This window comes from Pezoporus flaviventris, unplaced genomic scaffold (genome assembly GCF_033815535.1).
Source record: "Pezoporus flaviventris isolate CSIRO_AGI_PZ_B2104156 unplaced genomic scaffold, CSIRO_AGI_Pfla_v1 ptg000007l, whole genome shotgun sequence".
NCBI lineage: Eukaryota > Metazoa > Chordata > Aves > Psittaciformes > Psittacidae > Pezoporus > Pezoporus flaviventris.
In genome coordinates this window covers 42,937,203-42,958,734 of record NW_026892555.1, presented here as the reverse complement: position 1 = coordinate 42,958,734, position 21,532 = coordinate 42,937,203, and the positions used below count along the sequence as shown (strand labels likewise).

The following is a 21,532-nucleotide window of genomic DNA, read 5'->3' as shown; positions in this document are numbered from 1 at the left end:
TCTTAATTTTCACTTCCTTCAGAAGTAATTTCTTTGCTTATATTTCACTAATTGCATATGTTCTATAGATCAATTTTCATTACACTGCATTTCTGCATCACTGGTTATGAGGATTGAGCCGCAGAGCGTAGACCGTATCTCATCCTGGCCAGGGGAGGTAATCAAAGAGATGGGTAAATCTGCTTCCTATACAGTCTGATAATTTTGAGCAATAATCTCTTTCTTCTCTTCTCTCTTGTGACCCCTGTGAATATGACTTATTAATCAGAGCTTCAAATGAAAGAGAAGGGGAAAACCAAAACGACACACAGTACCATACTGTGGCTCAAATTAACAGCTTCAGTCAGTGAGTCTTGGATTCCGAACTGCAATAGAACAAATCACATTCTTAATCTTTTAATTAGCATTTTTTAATTTGAGTCATATGAGGTTACACTTGATAATATAAAGCCCCAAGTGTGACACTCAGCAGAGGGAGGTCCTGAACAACTTGTAAAATCCTGCCAAGGATCTTCAGTTGATTCTTGGTATTTCTGAAGAAAAATTGTGTGGAGAAAGGCCTAGGATTTCATAATGCTTCCAGAGATTTATCTGAAAAGCAGAGATTGTACCAAAACAACGGTGTGATCTGTTGTACTTCAAGATTATCAGAAAACAGCTCTGAATATGTTTATTATCTATGCTCTATTTTGGATTCTTCTGGCATATCGAAGTTCAGATTTACCATCAATACAGCCCAGGTACTCATGAATCCTAAATTGCTCAGAAATCATTATTTTGATCTGATATCCAGAAGGTTCAAGTTCTTTTTACTTAGCTCTGGGAACTGAACATAAAGGATTCAAAGTTTAAAAGCCCTGAGTACTAAAATATCTCCCTTTTTTCTCTTACTAAAAATTAATATAAGATCACATGAACAGATATATTGGATCAGATTCAAGGTCCAGCTAGGCCAGGATCCTGTCTCTGGCAGTAATGAATACTACCTACTTTGGAAAGAATATAAAAATAGGCAGTAATGTAGTGACATTCTCTTAATATAGTTACCAGCATTCTGTGACTGCAGCTCAGGCAATGCCTGCACCCGAGATGGCACCTTGGTGTTCAGCAGCCCCCGAGGATTTTTCTTCCATTAATGCATCCAATCAGTTTTAACCCTTTGGGGTCTTTTAGATCCGTAACATCCTTTGGCAATGAGGTCCACAACTTAGACAACTGTTGTGTGAAGAACACATTTGCTATTGCACTTAATCAATCTGCCACCTAGAACCTGTATGTTTTAACCAAAATTCCTTTGTTCTGGGAAAGAGCAAATGATTACTCCCAAATTACTTCTTCAGGTCTGCTCAGGACTTAATAGAGGTCTCTGTCGTATCCCCTCACATGCCCTTTCTCTAGCTGCAGAACACTTACTTGTCACGCTTTGAGTAGAAGTGGTGGCACATCCTTGGTCTGGCTGGTTGCCTTTCTGTGTAGCTCTTCCTCTTTTAGCAGTGAGTGGGGGAGAGAAACCAGATCCAGATGCACCATGGATTTATATGTATTATGACATAGTGATAAATGGCATAATTATGTGAAACACAATAAAATAGCAAGAGTTAGCAACACAGATAAGGAAAGCAGCACTGCTGACCCATTAGCAATAGAGACCACACAGAATCTTAACTAGATTCAGATGATGCTGTATGAGCATTATAATCACATTTGCAACTTTACTTCCATGGATTAGAAAAGGCACGCTTGTTATTGAAGGTGCTTTTGAAATTTCCAGTCTTATGGAAATGATGAAAATTCTATAAACTCCAGTCTGACGTGTCAGTTTAAGTCAACCTTTACTCATAGCCCAGCTAAGGTTTCAGGCTTAATTTTTGCTTTCAATTCCTCAAGCTCTGGTCATATTTTCAAGCTTCTGAATGAAATATTTCTGTTCCACCTTCATGTAGATCAATTCAAATGTAAGAACTAGGAAAAAGTGGAATAATACAGATTCTTTTTTCTGTTTTGAATAGCTCTTCCATGTATCTGTACAGCTGAAGCTCTCCATGCCAAAAGCTGAAATTTATCATGGAATACCTCCAGTTACTTAAAAGGACTTTGAGTGCTTTGGTAGAACTGATTGTGTGACTGATTTAAATTAACCTAGAGACTTATCAGCGCACAGGAGTGTTCATTCTGTACAGGCGGTGGCAAAGTCAAGGCTAATTCAGCACCACAGAGAGGAGTGCATTAAAGCTACAAAGAAGAGAGCCTTCCAGAAATCTTTGTTTGACTGTCCACATGTCAAAAGCATGAAGGTGTTATCCAGAGCCACTACGTTCTTTCTAACTCGCGGCTGATGTGGGACACACTCCATGAGTTATGCATCACATATCCAAGAGTGTCAATTAGCCCTCAGGTCACTATGCCAGAGGTGCTCCCCTTGGAAAGCGAGCCACAACCTCCTGAAATTGCACACAGTTTTTCCCTCCTCTTCCTCATCATCTCATGTTGGCAGAGATGCCGTCTTCCCCTTGTCTGGTTTCCAGTTCTCCTGGGTGTTTGAGGGATGGGTGGAGAACAGCACTGCATGCACCAGAAGAGTGAGACACATTGCTCAGCACTGCGGTGTGATGTGCCGCAAGCTCACACTGCTGCCATATGTCCCTGTTGGACCACAGGCACAGCCAGCTGCAGTGCTGGCAGACAGTGATTGTCCTTGGGACATGGAGCCATGTGAGGGGCAGAGGAGAGGACCCCACGCTGCAGTGAAATACCAGCCTGCTTTTGCCTTCAGAGTCTTGCTGCTGTGTCAACACCACCTCTTAATCATGAGGTGCATGGAGCAACCCAATGATGATGGACATAAACTTCTTTCTTGGGTTGTTGTCTATTTGAAACACATAGAGAGCTGGAGGGCAAAGGGAGCATAACTGTGTGTGTGCAAAGGACAGATAACCTCCTCCAGCCCAAACCCAGCAACTGGGGCCATGACAAATCTTATCTCCTCACAGTATTTACACTGCAACTCATGAATCTGAAAGAAGGCTACTTTTGTGTACTTCTAACTTTTAAAACACAATAGTGTTGGATGGGGAGGAGTATTTGAGAGGGTTTTATTTTGGGGGGTTTTGATATTTACTTCCTCTAAAGCACATGGAGCAGTAAGAAGCAATAGCTGTTGTTCTTGTGTATCTTTCAATGGATCCTCATTAGTATCAGAGTATCTGTAGTACCAGGAATTGTGAATAATATTTACTTAACTAAATAATTACAAGTGGCCACTTTCTGGACAATCTGTAGCAAAAATATGTTTTGTTCTCTTCTTTCTTCCTCCTACCACTGTTACTCCTGGCTTTGCTCCCAGACAATTCTCCTCTTCAATCCAGAAAATGTCCTTTATTCCAAGTCAAAAGCAACATATCCCAATAGTTAAAAGATGTTTGTTATGGTGTTTTGGGGTTTTTTTTTGCTCCCACCTAATTTGACTCTATGGTGTATATTCTGTGTCTGTCACAGCAACGATCGCTTTCAGGCTTTCAGCCCAACGAGCAATACTATGAAAGAGTTATAGTTCTTTGCCTGCAGAGAAATAATTAAAGCCAGGATGCTGGTTCTAAGAGGCAAGACTAATCTGACATTCCTTATTATCATCATCAGAAATTGGAGGCTCTTTGAGAGTACAGGCCAATGTATATGTGCCAAACACTAGCAAAATTCTGGAGCTATCCAGGTGTCTCCTTTGATCTCAGGATATTAGACAACTAGCTATTTTTGAAGTGAGCTTAAGAAAGACTTTGAGAATTAAGTTCTTATTTCTGGGAACTTAGTCCTTATTGAACCTCTGCATGTGTGGGGCATGGTGATTCTCCTCGGCTCATTTGAAAAGCTCTGCTCATCTTTTGTTATCGATAGAAGCTGAGAACTCCAGCCCCAGCCTGTACCAGATGTATTGACATGACAGTTTTAATTCACATAAGGAGTGGTTTTTTACAGCGACTTACCTCGTTTCCCCCCTGGTCTTGTTTCACACTGTGCAGCAGGTGCGGAAGCCACAAAGTGGATTCATTTTGGAAGAAACCAACCATCTGATGCAATGTATTTACAAATACAAATGTGTTTAAAGTTGAGTGTTAAAGCTCTTCAGACCACAGGACCAGCTTATCCACTATAATCCCTCCCTAGCACACACATAATGTCACTGTCAGGTTCACCAGCACTTCCCTCTGCAAAGCCACTGCCTGCTCCTGTAAGCAAAGGCAAACTCATGCCACGGATAATGGCCATTGCTGACAAGATATTCAACTTACTGGAAATGCAGTCCATGACAACTTAAATATGTTGTTGCCAGAGTCACCAAAGTGCTGCGGTACTTACAGCACTTACTTGTAGTGAAGTGCACATGTTGTGCAGAAAAGAAAGGAGCCAGTGGGGCAGGGCAAGGACACAGGATGTATTTTCTTACCATGACTGATAGGGGAAGCTGCTTCTTTAGCATCAGCAGGGCATTTCAAGGCCAGAACCGCTGGAATCTGCCCTTTGTAACTCTCCAGACCTGTGCTTTTCTGCATTTGTGACAGCACTTCAAAAGAACTCCTTTTCATCCCATATAAATTGGACTGCACTTACCATCTCATACTAATCCATTTTTCTTCAGAGAGCTCTACTACCTCTTAAATATATGACCACTTCCTCACTGAAATCACTTTAACTGCACTGGCATGTGTGTTGTCAGTACTTCTACACAAGTTTCCATCCTGTATAAACAGCATGCCTGGGTTTTCAATCAAACTCTGGAGCTGTAGCTCTGATCATCAGTCAGGATACAGACCTGTATTTCACTTCTTTGTTGTACTCTGAGGATGGTATGAATATTTATATTTTCATGTAAATTATAACCCGGGAGCTTTTTAAGACCAACTAGGACTGTATTTGCTCAGGAGTCTGGTATTTCTTCTTTATTTTCTTTAGTGAGTGTTCCTCACATATGACATTCAACCTGAAAATTTACTGCCTTTGTGGGAAAGAAAGTGGCTTGTGGAGGTAGGCATTGCCTATGCAAATTGTTCAGTCCTCTGGGAAAAGGTTTAGTCACTTGTCATTAGTTTCCTTATTACCCACTGTAATGGATGAACAGTTACTAGTTTGAATCTACAGTTTCAAAAGTAATATTTAATAAAAAACCTTTTATGCAGCAAAATCATTTGTGAGCTTCTCACAGAAAATCCACAGCCTGACAGGGAAAATGTGTTAATTTTTGTTCTCTTACTGTTAGTCTCTACTACGAGACAAAACCAAATGTGCATACATGGATAGTGCACAGAATTAATTTCATCGAGAACAAAGAAACACATGGTGGCAGGGTGAACAATGTTCGGGGTTTTCAATGCTCTGCTGACTGGGATATTCAGACCCCTGGACTCTTCCACCATTGTTAGCTTTATTCCTACAGCTTCAATAAGACGTGATCCAGCTCTGTACACACAGTTCATTTACTTCTTCCATGGCTTGTTTCTATGGTAATACTAAAACAGGAGGTTTCTGATTACTCATGCTTCCTTATTTAGAAAAAAACAATGTCAGATGCCATCAATGGAACCATTTTAACCCATGATACTGGGGAAGAGCATTACTTTGCATCTAGGTGTGGCAATGCATCTTGCTGCTGTGATTACCCAAAGTGACCTCGGCTTTACAGGAAGAAGGTTTTGGGGTTTTTTTTCAGATATTTCCTCAGTTTATCCTGCATTTCAGTGTTTCCATCCTGACAGTCACGGAAGGAATGGCATGGCTCTCTCCAGCATCTGTTACAGTGTGATGTGCACAACGTTGTCAAAGAAGAATTATGCTCTGGGTTGCAAAGGAAAACCACTGCAAAGGGAAAGTGTTCAGCATGAGCTTCAGCTCAGCTTCCTCGTTATTCCCTCAGGGAGCAGAATTTCTTCCAGGAAATTCTTGTAATCAGGATAAGTCCAGCCCTTCAAAGTAGAAGATTTCCTGAATTTTACACAGCTTGAGCCACCTGTAGAGGGTGAGGAGACCTTGTATAATGGCACACCGCCATTCGCAACCGTTCTGTGTGACCTTTGCTGCTTTCCCTGAGGTTTTTCAGGAACAGCACTTCCCATGGTGCTGCAGGGCTATGGGGACAAGCTTCACACTCAGTTAGGTACTGCCTCTCCTCTGCTAGGTGCCATAGACAGTATCTGCTCAGCCATCTGTTTCTGTCCCACAGACAGCACTATGATCCCACCTCTAGGTAGGAGAAGTTTCCAAGGATAGGAGATCTTCAGCCTCACTGCTCCTCAGTTTCTCAGTGTATTTTCCCTGATCATCCTCTGGCAGGTCTCAGCAGGTGGGGACTGTCCCCATCCACAGTGGGGCTACACTCTCACTTAAAAAAGGAGACCTACCTCCTTTTTACACATAGCCGCCTTCTAAACGACAGTCTGCTGCCAGCCCTTTTGGACTACTGGCTAATATTTCTCTGCTGCTGGTGACAAAGATTAAATTAATCTTGAGGGGGTTGCTTCTTTCCCAACTTGCATAATAATAATAATCTAACCCAGAAATCCTCCTGACATCGGGAGAGCAGCACTAGCTTCGCAATATGCTTTCACACTTCACAGACCCTGAAAGATTTAACATCACGATTTCAGAAGAAAAGCAACTTCATTAGCCAGATCCGCGCTGGTGGAAACTTACTCCATCTAACGAAAGAAAATACTCCCAAATTCTGAAACTTTAAGGTCAAAGGTGAATCAGAGGATGGACTTCAACATCCCTTTGGAAATGAAGGATTTGGCATACATTCAAGGAAGCATCCTAGTCAGAAAACCATTTAGATGTGGTCATGATACAATATGCAGATGTAGGAGCTTTCCTGGAAAGGACCTCAGTTAATAGGCACTATTGCATAATCACTGGTAAAGAACTTGAGTGTAGCATCTATTTTTTTTGAATGTTGCTGATTCCCTTTAAATGAACACATTTCTCACCACTATCTGGCTCTTTTAGATTTTCAAAAGCTCCTCCCCTGGAGAGCACCACTTTAAAAGGCTATACTTGGGTCTAACCTCATGACAGAACCCCTTAAATTGAACGAACTCTTAAAACTCATTCATTCATTCCAGTGATACGGTATATCAGGGCCACAGTGAGGTTAGAGAAGAGGAATTGCTCTCCAGGGATGCTGGTAGAACGGGCAAATATGTAGATGCAGCTAAGAACCTAATTTTTAATGCTAGGACTGGGCTGAGGCAATTACCACTTAATGCTGTCCTTCCCTGAGGCAAGCAAGTTAGGTAAAATGAACAAGGAGAGGACTGTGACAAAAAGTCTTGCCTTGGCCCTACTAGAAATTAGGACAGCAACTAAAGCAAATGATCATATCCTGTATGAGCCAGGAATCCTTCTATTCAAGTCTGCCTTTGAGCAGCAGAACACAGAAGGTGATGCCCTTGAGTAAGATTTTTCAGACTTGCCCCCCTGATGATTTATATACTTCACTATAAAACATTAAGAAAGTCAGCTGATATATCACTTCTGTTCCATGCACACCATTTAAAATAGGCTGCGTGTATCCAACCGAACAATTTAATAGCCCACTAATGTATTTGGGTGGTTTTCTCAAGGTTTCGGTGGGAAAAAGACCTTCAGTGAAAATACCATACAACATATCTATCAGATTACTATGTTGACACAACGCAAAGTACAGCTTTTGCAGTCTCCTTGTTCCCCAGGCTCTGCTCACAGCAACTGCTGTAAGAGAGAGGTACCAGAGGCACTGTATACAAATGAGGCTTCGTGGTCTTCAGTATGCTGTGCACTGTAGGGCACGGTGGCATGTAAGACCGCACACATATGTCGTGATGGTGAACTGTATGTTAAAATGGAGTTAGTAATTTATGTTACGGTTGAGTTTCAGATTAACTTCTCTGGGTGCTGGGCACAGTCACCTCTTGTTGACCGCATAGTGCCTCCTGGGTAAGAAGGGGTCTGAGGCCAGACACATGCTCCAGGCATATTGGAGTCAGTGGGGTTAAAAGGTAAAAAAATAAATAAACATACAAACAGAGCAAGCAGAGAAATGAGTAACAGTGAGAGATGATGGTTTTAAGAGGATTTCCTCAGATGTTTCTGGGTATTGAATTCTAAGGTTTGGCCAAATGCAGTATTTTGCGGGAAACTTGTGGTCTGGGAGGACAGTTGGTCAGGGAAAGAAAAAAGAAAGTCTGAAAAGCCTTATTTGAGCTAAATTTTGCACAAGGACAAAAAAGAACAACACTTTCTTCCAACAAGTTCTACAAAACACCTATATAATCTGTAATGTTTTAGAGAGTGCTATTACTTATCCTGAGACAAATACGGATTTTACTTGTTCTGTAAACAAAGGCTGGTGCTGTATATTATGATAAGCTCTATTCAGGAATCCCTTCCTGTAGTTATTGAAGTAGTAAATGAAGAAGCACCTGCAAGCAGGAATGCTAAGTTTTATATTCAGATAGATGCATTTAAATATATGCTTTAGTGTGTATCTTTACTAGAAGACCCAGCCACCCCCTTTGCTTTTACTATGGGTTTGTGTCATGGGTAATATCCAAATGCTGACAGAAGAGCATCTAAATCAGTTCTGCATTAGAGAGATTGATGTGCCTTTTGTTCCTCCTTTAAACTGCACTCACTGATGAAGATGATGAAGATAATTAATTGCAACTATGAAGAATGAAAGTGAAAGGACCATATTCCCTCCTCAGCCATGACCCTGCACTGGATTAACATCAAGGGGGTTGCAGGGTCAAAAGAGTTCAGGAAAAAGCCTTTGGTAATAAATTATACTGAGATTATGTCCTGTAAGCTAAATGCAACTCTTCCCACAGTGACTAAAGATTAAGTGTAAAGGGCTTTTAAAAAAACAGAAGTCATTGTTTCTTCCTGCAAGGAAAGTGAGGCTGAAGATGGATGTGCTGCCCTAAGGCTCTGCATGGCAGATTATTGGGCAGCTTTTCTGTACCAGGTCAGCCCTGACCAGGCCACTGCTGTATGTGGACACGCTGTATGTACAGGCCACGCACTGTAGGTGCTTCACTTACTGTGTTTGAAGAAAAGCTAGGACTCAAGCATGTTGCTCAACTTGGAGTCATCTTCTGATTTTTCACTTGCCAAACAGGAATACATACATGAGCTACAGAGCAAGTTTTGTAAGGCAATAACCAGCAAGCACCCATTTCTAGAGGTGAGACAAATGTTCATTTTTTTTAAACAGTTTTGGTAAGTAAATCCCATCCCACTGCCACTGTTTCTGCACCAGTGGTCCTTACGCTGGTGCTGGAATTGGCATAGAACAGAAACATAGGAAGTGTCAGAGGGAAGGAAACACATGACAGAATATCTACAGAGAGGGCAGCCTCCATGTAACTGCAGATGACCAACAAACCCCCAGCCCAGACCTCCCATAGACCTCAACATGAGTCTCTAGTTTCTAAAGTCCTCATTTCTGGATATTTGGTAAGGCCCTGGGAGATGACATCCATCGGACTGGGCTGTTTCAGCTTAGGAAATCGCAGGTGTGCAGGTCTCAGTGTGAGCCATGCTGCCCACCATGACTGGTGGTGAGGGACATGGACATAGCTGAGACCAAATACACCTCCCACTTCTCATGCTGGAAGCCTCAAGCAGGACAGAGGGACCAGCCAGCAAGTGACCTGCAGCTAAATCTCCTGATCACAGGTCTTCTGAGTCATCGGGTCTCCTAATGGGCATTTAGACTGGACGTGCTCAAAGACGAGGGCATGTGTTTTAGCTTGACTGTCTCTCTGCTCTGCAGCCTCCCTTCTGCACAATGAAGATAACAATTCCTGCCCAGGCACACACTGATGACAAAATCATTCACCAGGACCTCAAACACCACAGTGCTGAGTTCCAGAGAAGACTATACAAAAATAGCATATCTCTTGATCTTCAAACTCAGTTAAATGCAAGCTGCAGATGCAGTGAAATCCTCGTATTGTGTTCGGCACAAAAATAGGTTTCTTGTCACTATGACACGAAGTAACGGGATTAAGGTGAAATTCAGAAATTTTCATACACTGCCAAGAAAAGCCAGAAAATTCCATTGCCTCTGAGCAGCAGGTTTTGAGGTGTTGGCCCCTCTGCATTACCAAGAATGCTTAGATTTGGCGTTTTTCCCCCTCAAGAGGTGTCTGTGCCCTGTGGAAGGCAGCAGGGCTCATGAGCCCACTTGACCTCTTGGCCCACTTCCAGGGTTTCCCAGTTTTAGCACCATCCCAGTGGTGCTGCAGATTGGTGCCAGAGGCATGGCACTGTCATGCCTCTTCCACCATCAAACATTCAATTGCCGTGAGCCCTGCTCCACACGCTGCAGAGCAGCTGGCCACAGCCCACTTAGTGATGGTGAACCACTCCGCCCCTCAGCTTCAGCCTGAACCTGCTCCCAAGGCAGGGGGTTGTCTCTCTTCCTAGCAATGGGAAGGGTTGAAGACCCCGTGGGTATCCCCCACTGCCATTTCCAGGCTGCACTCTCCATCAGTTAATCAGATCATCTATGCAGCAGGAGACGTCCCATAAACACTGGAGAAGAAGCTGAGACTCTGCCCGGCTCATTCACAGGGAGCTACTTAGAAGGGAACAGCGCTATTTCCTGTAACACGCCTAATGGTTTCCCATCTTTAAAATAACAGGGTTACAGCAAATTCAAGTTATTTATTCATAGTTTTGGGGCTTTTCCACCCTGTTTTTAATTTTACCTTCATTTAAATGTGCCCTAACATAACGCCCAGGGGAAATACCAGGTTGCATTAGAAGGGAGGGAAGGCTCTGCACTGTCTTCTCCTCCCAGCCCTAGTTCATAGCTGCCATTACAAAAATAGGAAAAAAACCATCCTACACAGAGATCACCTCCCCCCAGCACGCACAGCTACATGGCACAGAACTTGAAAACACAAACCACTAGACTCCACGTGGGCAGGACTTGACTAACAGTCCATCTGTGGAGCAAAGAACTAAAGATAGGGCCCTGACAGCTTCTTCGGCTAGCTCAGTGCTCGGGAGCAGGTGGGATGGTTCTGGTGCTGGGGGGGGGGTGGTTCTTGGGATGGTTTTGATGCGGGGGTGGGGGGGGAATGGGGCTCATTTCTGAGGGCCTGTGGAAATCAGCATCTTTTTCTGCAGAACAGGATCTTGGTTTGTGCCCCTCAGGTGGACTGAGGTGGGGTAATTTAGAGAGGAATAGCCTGGCTAAAAGGATCGATACTGGAGTTGCTTCCCAGCCCCCCAGGGAGAAGAGGGAGAAGGAGGTAAAGAGAGAGGGAAAGGGAGAAGAAGGAGGAGAAGGGAGAAAAGAATGGGGGGAAAGAGGTAAAAGTGAAGGGAGAAAAGAAAGGGAAAAACAAAATGAAAGGAAACTGAAAAAAAATAAAAAGAATAAATAATATAATAATAAAATAACAACAATAAAACTACAACGGCAACAACTGCAAGCAGGCGTATGTGGCTGCACTGGCAGTACGCGTTGTGCCAAAAGCCACCGGGACAGGGAAAGCCGCTGGTGTCGGGGACCTGGTGCCGAGCCGTGCCCGGAGCGGCCCCCGTGGCACCTCCCGCTCGGGGCGGAGCGGAGCGGAGCGGAGCGGGGAGGGCGGACAAAGCCGGGCTGTCAGCGGGGCGGGCGGGAGAAAGGAAAAGCGGTGGCTGCGGGGAGCGGAGCAGGTGAGTTGTGGCACTGGGTGGCTTCACAAGGGGGGGACACCCCATCACTGGGTCCCATTGTGCTCCTCAGGGGGGACGGGACGGGGGCTACGCGGGGCGCCGGCGGATGCCGGCGCCCCGCGTAGCCCCCGTCCCGTCCCCCCGCGCAGTGATGCTCTCACTGGTACGCACCTCAGTGCGGGGGGGGTTGCAGACGGACGGCTCTGTAGAAAGCACTGGATCGAAGCGGTAAAATAAAGGAAGTGAAATTTGTAGCGCTGTGACAGTGCTTAAAAGAAATCTCTTGACTCTTCCAGAGTCTGCTATCCTGTGGGAATGAAGGCAGGAAAAATCCCACGGGTACCACGATGAGCAGCATTGCTAGGGAGTTGTTAGTACTTAAGGGGTTTAAGAACTAAGAAGCATGTTTATGTGTTTGTTTTTGGTGTGAGTAGTTGAGAAACAGCAGAGTTGTTGGGTGGTTGTGCAATGTGTTGTGTCAAAGGCAGGAAGGCACTTTACTACCGCATGGATTCAAAATCCTTCTGTATATAACCAGTCTGGATGTTGCTGCTTAGTTGTGAGCTTCTGGTAACAGAGGCTTGAAAGAAGCTTTCCTCTGTCATGCTGTGTGGTAGGGAAGCTCTGTGATGAATAAATCCCATTCCAGAGAATGCACCCAAAAGCCTGATGAATCAGCATGCTGCATTCACTGACCAAGCGTGAAAAGAAGCGGCACCACAGGCAGATATTGACACTACCTGAAGCTGCAAGCTCCCTGTGCAGTAGTGGCACATGTGAGGTTGAGGGAGGGGGAAATGCCATCAGTTTTTCATTCTAAACGGCTACTTCTGATAATTCAAACAAACAACCCTCTGGTGCTTTCTACGGTGAGTTATAGTCCTTTTTGTACTTTGCTTGCTTCCCAAAGGGGTATTTGCTTTTCATCTGTGGCCTCAAACTGTGTAGCAAATGAATTGAGGCTAATAATTAAAGCTCATTACTTAACATAGCAAGAAATCTAAAGTGGTAAAGAAGGTGAAAACTTTATACAAGAAATAGTGTAGCAATTTTGCAATGTTTTAAGATAAGGGCAGAGACTGGGATGACATTTTAGAAATGGAATAGCAGAACAGTATTTCAAACAAACCATCACAAAGCTTAAAGGTTATTTTGTAAGATGCACTTGCTCTTCTAAAAGATAGTCTTTTGAAGTCAAATGAACTGTATAAAAACTACAGGAACACTATTACTGGGTAAATCTTTTAGTCAGTGTTCTGATTGCTTCAGTGAAGAGGTGAGTATTCAGAGGTAGTATCTCCAGGGCATGTTGATATATTTATTATACAACAGCTGTATGAGCAACTGTACTCACTGTCACGTCAGGATGTCCAGGTCATGGACCGAATGCTCTCCAAACGTGTACACGCGATCTCTCTGTCTCTCTTCCCTGAGATAGAGGGACTTGTGCTTCAATCCTTGTTTATGTCCTGACTCAAACAACTGGATGTGTGGGGCAGGCATTCACCCAACAAGTGAGAAGACACAAAGAACACAAAATGTCTTTGTCTCACACAGAGGGTGTCCGCAACCACTACTGAGATTCCGTGGCTGCTTGTTAGTAAAGCCCCAGTGAAAATCATCCCCAAAGTGGAGGACAGAAGGGTTAGGACTCCTTAAATCACCTACTGCTGTATCCTGTGGGTGCAGTGTTTGAGTTACAGGAAGCTATCTATCTAAAACACTCCAGATTTATGATGATGCTGCAATAATGAAGTTTCACAGTGTTCCTAGCAGAGAAAGCTGACTGAGATGCTATATAATCTATTTAAATACAACCAAGGGCTTCAGAAATGACTAGAAGTTAATAAATCTGACTTTTTCGGGGAGCAAGTGTGGTTTTCTTCAGTCTACCTCAAATTCAGCCTACAGAATTCATAAGCTACTTCAGCTCCATAAGGAGAAAAGCTTAGTAAAGAGGAGGGAGTTGGGGACAGCAGCATATGGGGCAGTTAACGTCATGTGGGCTTGGTGGTGTTTATGAGATACCTACACTTTTTGGAGCTGTTTCAGAGATGGGAAAATACGGATTATTTTGCTATCAGACTGTATCAGAATGCCTCGTGTTGATCATGGTTCGGTCATTTGGGGTGTCTTCTGCTTATGTAACCCTTGTGGCAATTGGCCGTTTACCAGGTACCTGTTCTTCAAAGTTAAGTCTTTCTTAGCGTGCCTCTTCTTCTGAGAAGCACCTTGTGCCATCACTTGTGCTCCTCAGGCAGGAGAAGATTCCTGTCCACAAGGGCAACAAGGACAGCCTGCTGAGGACAACAAGGACAGCCTACTGAGGACATGGAGCCTGTCTAAAGTACTTGGAAGTAACCAAGGCTTTGACGGTGCTGACTGTTGTCTGGGGTTGGAATAGTTATTTCAGCTCTATGATTTCAGTTGTAGTGGCCTGACTTAGTTTTAGTCTGATATTCTAAATCTAAGGCCCTTGTTTCACAACAAAAAAAAACCAACAACCCTCAAATAAGGTTTCCTTCAGCTTTTACCAGTCCAAGTGCTCTCAACAATTTATCATTGGCTCTTACGGATAGTTGGCATTTTATTTTGTTATTTTTGACCATTCCTCCAAATGCCAGTGAACTATTTGGAGGAGTTAGAGCAAACAAAAATGGCACTCCCCCTCCACCCAACCTCCCACACACACTCCCAAAGGGATAGATATAAATATAAATATATAAAAGAATAAATAAACATAAAATATAATAAATATAGAAAAGATTTCATCCTTGGTTAATCTTTGAAAAAGAAAATTGGGGGGGGGGGGGGTGCCTTCAAAATTAAACCTTTTGCTAAAACACATAATTCAAATTTACTTTAAACCAGCTTTTATCCTGGTTCTTCTTCTCCAGTGCCTTGCAACACTGAAAGCGCAATAGTCAAGTTTTTCAAAACCAGCTTAATTCCAGAAGAGGGAGAAACATTAGACTAACACAATTAGGTGAGTGGAATGCATTTTCCCCTCAGGCACCTCTGGAGAGTGATACAATATCATGTTCAGATCTGTAAGCTGTTGTCTCAGCAAAGTTGGGCTGGACTGGTGTGCGCCTGAGATACGGGCGGGAGAACCAGAGCTGATGCAGAAAGCCCCAGTGGGGATCATGTTGATGGCACTGCTCTGAGTCACTGGGGACCCATAAACCACCCATTGCATGATGGCATACTTGTTGTTGTTGGGTGAGGCTTACATGAGATCCTGAGCCTTTCAGCACCTTTTATTATGTACTTATATCTATCTACTTGTGTATGTATATTAAAGTCATTGTTTTGGATTAGCTCCTTTGAGGATAGCTACAACTGCCAGCGTAAAATGCTTGCAGCTTCAGTGGGGCTTGATTTCTCAGTGAGGAAAAGGTGCAGTGATTTAGGGAAATCCATGTATGGCTTTTTGTCATAGGGTAGCTGCAGATGCTCCCTGCCAACATTCTCAATGATGCTGGTCTTTAGGAGCAGTGAACTTAGAAACTGAACCCTGACAGAAATGCTCTAAGGGCATCGAGAGAAGCCATGGGGTTTAGCCTGTCTGCAGGAAAGGTGGGTGGGAAAAGAGCCTCAAACAAGATGCTGTTTTCAAGGGGTGTGAAGACACTTCATGGACTGTAAGGAAGGAGCAGTGACTCCCCTGCTGCATTTGGGAAAGTCAAGTGAGAGGAAAGGGGGCTGGCAGCACGGCTCAGGAAAGGGCAGGAGAATGCAAAACCTGACCTACAGGGAAAGGATCCCGAAAATAAGAGTGCTCTAGGAAAGCTGTCAGGGCAAGCATTTATCACGGTATTGTCTGCCTGGATCTCAGAACAGTTTCAGGTTGCATTTGTCCCCCGTGAGCTGCAGTGTAGCCTTGGCATGTAGTTGTAGGACAGACAGGATTAATGTTCAGGCCTGTTCTGGGAGCACTGCCCAGTGTCAGCAGCCAGCACCAGGGCTGCCCTGTGCTATTTTTATTATGTCCACATCAAAAAGTGTGTTTTAAAAAGGCTGAAGGAAATCAGCCCCCTGCCTAACAGAGTCCCTATGGCAAAAGCTTCAGGAGAGGCAAGCATGCTCAAATCTGATTGGCAACTGTTGCCCTAAACAGGGGAAAGTTCTTCACAGAGGTCTAGCAAAGACACCTGATGATGATGAAGAGGACGAGGAGGAATAAGGGAAGAAGGGGTGGTAGAGAAGATGAAGTTTGTGGGGAGAGCCTTGATGATCTTGGCTGAACACCACCTCACAGGCCCAGAAACTCCTGCATCTTGTGCTCAGGTTTCACATCCTTGCAGCTTCATTCCATTGAATCTTGAAAGACCCAAGATTTCAAATTTGCCCTATTTAAAGTTTACGAACGGTTCTAATACTTTACAGGAGCCTAATCTTTAACCTCATATCTTCTGAGACTGGCTCACCATATTACTTTTCCACCTTCTACACACAATCCATTAACATTTCTTCAGCAAGGCTATTTCAGACATTGAGTACATTTACGACTTTTACACTTTTTCCTCAAGGGATAAATTTAGTAGGGTCCTGACACTGGATAATGTACCGGACACATAAATGACAGGCTTTCAGGTTGATCTAATTACCAATGCCAAACCACATAAAAATAACAAGTTCCCAGGAAATATAAATCCTGCATAGATCTGACAGGTGAGTAGGGAAGAAAAATGTAGCGCACAGGTCTAGCAGCTATAACCTTCAGTCACCTAAGTTGTTTGCTCAAGTCAGCAGGGAAAAATCTGTCTTTCATTTCACCGCATGGTTTGATTGTGCAACATCTTATGTGAAATGGCCAAATATCTTCTCAGGCTACTCCTTCCAGAGGAATTTTAATGAAACAGGCTTTGATCTGGTAACCATTTTATGTCTCAATTAATACTGTGATGAATATATAGTAGTAACAATCTCTTCAGACAGTTTGAATCACACCGCAAGTGAAGCGTCTCAACTTTTATCAAAGTAAAACAACATGTTTTATTTGGCTTTACAATATTCAGACTCAGTAGAAACGCTGTGAGTAAACACATTCTTGAATCTTCGTGGCAATATGGCACTTGAAACTAACCTTGGATCTCATGACTCATCTCGCTGGGAATACGGCATCCCTCGACAAGCCTGAGGTTCTGAATCCAAGACTCAGACTAAGAGGCAAAACTGAAGCAATAGATGAATACCTCTCTTGATTTCCATCAGTCTTGAGTTCCCGATGTTAGTTCAGATGACACTGGCTTGCAGGAGTACCTGCAAATGCAAATATTTTTTTTGGCACTGTTTAGGTCTTACAGATTTAATGGCCAAATAAATACGTTTGCCAACACCTGCAAATATTGTCTGCTTTGCTTTGTAAAATTGGAAGTAGCTCACTGGCAGATGGCATGAGCACATTGTTAGTATTAATAGACCTATACACACAAAAGGAGAACAGGTGACTTCTGTTTGTAATTAAGCTAATCGCAGAGACAGCAGAGACCTCTTGTCATATCAGGATTATTGCCTAGACTGCACCAACAAACCAAATACTTACCATGGCATTCAATGCTCCATTCAGCATCATGTGCTTTGGGGTTTCCCTGGAGTGGTTAGTGGCCGTGGTAGGACATCCTACTCGTGCCGCTCTGTTACACTTCAACAGGTTAGTCTGCAGGTCTGCTGTAAAGCTAAATAATTTAGTTATTGCCAAACAAATAGATATTGAAAACCCTGACACAAAGTTAGTTTGATGCATGCAGGCTAAACCATAAAGCTCTTAATTTATTTTTGTTTCTATTAACTTTTACATCTTTTTTTCTTGCAGCTCAAGTTTGCAGCATTTATTTATTGCATTAACTTTTTATAAGTCAGTCCTATTCATCTTCTTTCAACTCCATTAACCCTTTAACTGTCTCATGAGCTTTGGTGTCAACAAGACTGGGGATAATGTCTTTAAACTGAAAGAGGGGAGATTTAGATTAGACATTAGGAAAAAATTCTTCCCTGTAAGGGTGGTGAGACACTGGCTCAGGTTGCCCAGAGAAGCTGTGGCTGCCCCATCCCTGGAAGTGTTCCAGGCCAGGTTGGACAGGGAATTAGCAACCTGGTCTAGTGCAAGGTGTCCCTGCCCATGGCAGTGGCCTGAAACTAGATAAGCTTTAAGGTTCCTTCCAACCCAAACCATTCTGTGATTCTATGAATTACTTGGAAAGAAAAAAAAAAAAAAGAAAAAAAAGAAAACCCTTAGGAAATTTAGAGGTACAAGAGACGAAACATCAGCAATTGGTTATGAATGTCTTTATGCCTCATTAACGAGCCAAAGAAAATTTGCTAGGAATATACATTTCTGTAGAGGAAGTGAGGGATGCAGTGTGCAGCTGAAAACGGTCCAGGGAATGTCAGAGGAAGAGTGCAGTTGCTGAAGTTTTAAACAGCAGCTCTAGTTTGGCTGTCTCTTCGAAAGCTTTTGCAGCACACATTAAATAATTCCAGATGATGACAAAAAACTCTTGTTAGGAAAACAAAAGGTCTGGGCTTTCAGCCACTTCAGGGCTCTTGGTTTTGTGCCTGGAAAAGAACCCTGCACCCATTCACTGCTGCTGCTTTGGCTGCTTCTCTGGCGTTACCCTCTTCTTTCTCATAAAATCCTTTTTTGTCTGCATTGTTTTGTGGGTGTATTTTCCCCTTAGCTGCATCCTCATTTCACTGCAAAATGAGCAGTAACCTGGTGGGTTTTTCTTTCTCTGCCTTTCTCTAGCGGGACTGGTTGGTGTCCTGTTTGTAGCATTATAGTTGCAAAGGACCTTGCAAGGTCAAGCAGTTCCAACCTCGTCTCCCGACAGAAAGAAGAGCTCGTCCCTGGGTGGGCTCGAACCACCAACCTTTCGGTTAACAGCCGAACGCGCTAACCGATTGCGCCACAGAGACTGCCCCTTTCGTGATGCTGTGTGCCGTTGTGACGTGAGATCCTGCTCATGACTGGCCGTGATGCTGTAACACTGACTGCACCATCCTCCCTCCCCCGGCAGGGTCCTGGGTGCTGTGTGACAAGGAACCTGTGTGTTCCAGCCTGGCAGGGGCCTGGGTGCTGTGTGACAAGGAACCTGTGTGTTCCAGCCTGGCAGGGTCCTGGGTGCTGTGTGACAAGGAACACGTGTGTTCCAGCCTGGCAGGGGCCTGGGTGCTGTGTGACAAGGAACCTGCGTGTTCCAGCCTGGCAGGGGCCTGGGTGCTGTGTGACAAGCAACCTGCGTGTTCCAGCCTGGCAGGGTCCTGGGTGCTGTGTGACAAGGAACACGTGTGTTCCAGCCTGGCCGTTCAGGGGTTCAGGAGGAAAGGCAGGGCACCGGGAAAGGGGCACGGCACAGGTTTTCAGGTTAGCCTGATCCCAGCCATGCAGCAGAGCCAGAAAATGCTGTGCCTCACCACACAGAGTGAGAAGCAGTCTCTGCATTCAGGGGTTGAACCTGCTGCTTAATCAAAGCACTAGCTTTCAATCCAGGAGACTGTGGAACAAAATGGGACTAAAACTCAGTCTAAATTTTCCGTTGAATGTGAAGTGTCAGCAGACAGATTAATTCCATACTTTAAACACTGATGCCTTGCTGAGTACGGGCACATTTAGAGGAGTTCTTGCAATCATCCTTGCTCAGGAAAGAAATGTGTTTTTAGGTTTGCCTTTGCATGGTAGCAGCTGGCAAAAGCAAGATGGCATCAATAGAGATGGGTATGACTGAAGTGCCTCCTCAGTAAGGACTAACCTGCTAGCCCCTTACTTGCAGCTGTATACTCACCTCTCTTAGTTTCAGCTGCTAAAATATGATCTGATCAACTAAGCTTTAGCAATTTCTCCTGGTCATGATGGTAAAAGGCGTGATGGTTTTTACATGCATAATGCTGCGTTTGCCAGTCTAACAGTGATAAAGCAGTTCTGGCAGGCAGTGAGAGTATCCCTTCATAGCTGTAAGAAGTGCTGGTGACAGAAAATAAGTTATTTATTTTCTTTCCATGTGTGGGGTTTGTTAGGAGTGAATCCCAGGCACTGAGCATTTTCTCTCTTGATTGTCTTTGCTAGCAGCTACAGATGGGACCATACTCAGTTTCACTATTTCATGTTTTAGTATTGGGGTATAGCTACTACCAGCTAAAACAGCAGATCCTTTAAAAGCTAAAGCATCATCTCTGGTATCTTCCCAGTCCTGTATTTCTAAACAGAGCACGGTTTCAAGACCCAGCCTGGGAAGTGCATTAGGACGGTGCTGGCTGCACTGAGCCCAACATGTTAGTACTCATATCCTGATTTCTGGTCTTGCCTATCTCCTGTGATATTCCCCCTCATTTCACTCACATCAATGCAAAAGAAGTGAGAACTCAGCCAGGATTTTAGAGCTGACCTGTTGTGTCAGCTGTCACTGAAGCAGGTAGAGAGGAAGCCTGCCCATGATATGCTCCTCTGGAAGGTGGTAGGAAAGAAAACGAGCTCATCTCTATTTCTCCCAGCTCCACATTTAAATAGCACTGCTTTCTTTACTCTTGCACACTATGTTTTATTTGTAAACCCACCAAGATGTTGTCGTTTTCCCAGAATCATTGGACTTTCTTTAAAGGGCGAAACGGTTTTATTGCCCTTTGGAGAGCACTGCAGAATTTTTGCAGTCGCATAAAGTAGTGCATGTGACAGGGACATGGGTATCTGTCCTTTAAATATGGATTTTAAAATAAAGATGTTTTATCTTGCCTGCAGAAGTATAGAAGCAATGAAAAGTGAATGCTGGAGTTTATTAAGCAAAATTGCTTGTTACGACGAAGGAAGCTTTTTTCCTCCATCTGACACTCTGGGAGGTGGGAAAAGAGCACAGGCAATATAAAGTTTATATTCTAATTTATAGTAAAGTTCCATACAGATACATATATTTTAAAGAGCAGTCAGTATTTCCGGACAGAAATGTCCTGGTACTGTGCAAGGGTATGAATGTTCTTCTAGTGATGCTTTTAAAATTATAATTTGGCCCAAAGTACTAATTCTCAAGAAAATACCTCAACTCTTCATATCAAGATGAAACAATCACTTCAACTTAAATACAGGAAATGTTGGGCATAATAGCCATTACTTGCACAGATCTTGTTAACAAGAACATAATTTCCTAATCACTCCCTTGAAAGCAAACCCAGATGACAGAAGCATAGTTGAGCTTCTGCCAAACACCTCAAGAAATCTGATTTCACACCCAAGTTCCTGCAGGAGTGCCAGGGTAACCTCAACTATTCAGTGGAAAAAAAACCTTTAAGCATTATGCTTACAGTTCTTTATACTTGTATTCTTAAATACAAAACCTATCAGTTGGGATGGTACAAAAACCTGAGTGAGGACATCTAGATGTGTTTGTATTACACACCAAGGGAATACATAGCTCTGCAGGCAATATTGCCTTAATGGCAACATCCTAGTGCATCTCCCCATCCTTTTTAATTAGGTCTTTAGAAAAAAATAAAGTTGAGGGGGTTTTGGTTTGTGGAGTTTTTGTTTGTTTGTTTAAGATGTACAGTAGTTAGAGGACAAAAGAACAGATTCTAGTTTTTATTGGTGGTGGTCCCTCCACAGTGAAGGCATTCAAGCACAGAGATGAGGTTAGAAAAACCCTGAGAGAATTAAATCTGGCCAGGGATGTCAAGGGCAACAAGAATAGCTTCTATAGGTATGTCAGTGATAAAAGGAAGACTAGGTAAAATGTGCTCTCTCTCTGGAAGGAAATGGGAGATCTGGTTACCCAGAACATGGAGAAGGCCGACATTTTTGTCTCAGTGTTCACTGGCAAGTGCTCCAGCCACACAACCC

At 43.5% G+C, this 21,532-nt stretch overlaps 1 protein-coding gene and 1 non-coding gene across 2 annotated transcripts in view; one reads left to right on the top strand and one right to left on the bottom strand.

Moving 5' to 3' along the window:
- The first annotated feature begins 11,681 nt into the window (after positions 1-11,681).
- Positions 11,682-21,532, top strand: part of MAPRE2 (microtubule associated protein RP/EB family member 2) — a 102,986-nt gene continuing 93,135 nt past the window's right edge. Inside the window, exon 1 of the mRNA XM_061448560.1 lies at positions 11,682-11,703. The gene's annotated coding sequence lies outside the window, so the exon portion shown is untranslated. The remainder of the gene's footprint in view (positions 11,704-21,532) is intronic.
- Positions 18,551-18,624, bottom strand: TRNAN-GUU (transfer RNA asparagine (anticodon GUU)). Its single transcript has one exon. It is a non-coding gene; the product is annotated as a tRNA-Asn (tRNA).